The sequence below is a fragment of the Lucilia cuprina genome, chromosome 6 (assembly GCF_022045245.1).
Source record: "Lucilia cuprina isolate Lc7/37 chromosome 6, ASM2204524v1, whole genome shotgun sequence".
NCBI classification, from domain to species: Eukaryota; Metazoa; Arthropoda; class Insecta; order Diptera; family Calliphoridae; genus Lucilia; species Lucilia cuprina.
Window position 1 is genome coordinate 29,270,938 of NC_060954.1, and position 2,208 is coordinate 29,273,145.

The 2,208-nt window shown below is 27.5% G+C and overlaps 1 protein-coding gene across 1 annotated transcript in view; it reads right to left on the reverse strand.

Annotated features, from left to right (window-relative positions):
- LOC124420821 overlaps positions 1-2,208 on the reverse strand; it is an 84,565-nt gene that overhangs the window by 11,274 nt on the left and 71,083 nt on the right. The window lies entirely within an intron of this gene.

A 2,208-nucleotide genomic window follows, 5' to 3' on the forward strand; every position in this document is an offset into this window, starting at 1 on the left:
TTTTTTTACTAATAAAGCATTTCGGTTGAAAAGTTTACTGATTACTGAAAAAAATTTCAGTATTCAGTAAGATTTGCATTACCAGTATTTTTTACTGTTTACTAAAATATTTTTCAGTATTCAGTTAAATTTTACTGAATATTTTTTTTCAGTAAACAGTAAAAATTTACTGAATACTGAAAAAATTTTCAGTTACCAGTAAAGATATACTGAATACTGAAATTTTTTCAGTAACCAGTAAAAATTTACTGATTACTGAAATGTGTAATGCAGTAAAGTTATACTGCAGTGTGCCCATGTATGATAAAGAATAGCAGCGCATGTTAAAATAGTTATCGCAAATTTTTTATTTCAGAAAATACACTAATAATTTAAAAACATTATTTTAATTTTGTTTTGCAATTTCTTTCCAAAATAAAACTTTTGCAAATAAAAAAATTGTCCTAATTTTCAATGAATGGTAAATAAAATAAGTTAATATCTCAGTCGGTTTGAAAAATACAGGCATTTGAAGTAGCTTTTTCTTATATTTTTATTTCGAATCAAAGTACAATATTAATATTTTTTATTTTTGCAAACATGTTTTCGCTGCTTTTATGTTCTATATATGTGAATTGTAGTTAAGAAATCGGCATTTATGTGGTAAAATCGTTGATCCTTAAAATACTTTAATGCGCACCGGATTTTGCATAATACAAAAAGAAAGCTTTTATTTGGCACTAACATTTCCGCAAATCATATAGCGCTATAGTTTTCTGAAAGCAAATTTTTTTTTTAGATAAACCCTTCTGGGACCGCTATAAAAGAAGAAATTTTATTTTTCTTTCGCAATATCTATTTAATGCATAAAACTTAAAAAAAATTTTGCATCATTTCCTTAGTTTAAAATACAAAGAAATAAAAATTTTCATAAAAAGTTTGCATTTACAAATTTTTTAATCTCGGAGGTGTATGTAATAATGAGATAGAGTTTATGAAGTATTTGTAAATAGCTATGAATATTTCATATAAAAAAAATTACGTCTATTCTTGGCATGTTTGCAAATGTCCTGCTCTGTCCTTAGATCTCTGACATCAATAAGATATACCATTAATTTGCGTGAAATTAATACACCTATTAAATACCCTCGTATAAAATTAATTTGAATAATGCGCGCACATGGACTTTTTTGGTTACATTTTCTTCAGCCGTATATATTTGCACTAAAAAGCACTAATTAAATTATTATATGGATTTTTTTAATGTCCAAAGTCTTGTGATTCTTGTTTATAAAGCATGGCTCTATAAGTTATAAACTGAAAGTACAGTGTTAAATAAATTTTTTACATTTTTAATGTTTATAAAATTGAGAGATAATAGCTAATGGTATGCAATTTTGTGTTTTGGTATATTATACCGAAATGTATCAAAGCATTTACTTATTTTAAAAGATTAACCAAATAGGCAATTTCATTCAGTTTCATGATGCTTAAAAATTTTTGATTTTGATAAAAAAATATGATTTTTAAAATTTAAAACTTCTAACAACTAAAAATGTATTCGTACTCTATGGGCTATAACAAAACGGAATTGGTATATAAGATCCCCTGCATTTTTTGGTGTATCACTGTGAAATTGTTTACACAAAACCAAATTTAACAAAAAAATTCTCAGTATTTTTTTATGTTCAGCTTTTTTTTGTTTTGTCCAGCATTTTAAAAACCAATGTCCAGCTTTTTGCGAATCGGAATCTGGCAATCCTAGGGCCACGCCATGGTTCTACTCACTGTTTGATTATTCCCAGAGACCTTATGGAATTTTCTCACCCATAGTTTTAGTTCAGCTTTTGTTGCGACGAATGGTTTTGCTTTTGTCAGGTTAGCTGCTTCGAACTTCCTTAAATATGTTTCAATGAAATATCCAGCAACGTTTCTAGAGCCGTGGTTGAAGTAGTACACATAGCAGCACAAGCAGCTGGTACGCTAAACTCCCTGTAGTAGTTGAATATTTCACTTTTGTCTAAAGCAATTCACCAGATTATTGAAGCATATTGAAATCTAATTATACTTTTATAAAGCCAATTTGCCATAGTAGGACTAATATCCCATTTACACATACGCGAAATCTAGTAGATTTCGTTTAAAATCTTTTATCTTTACACTTACTATTTTTGGCATTTAGGAAGATTTAATTTTATAGAATATTTCTTGAAAATGTGTTTAATGTGA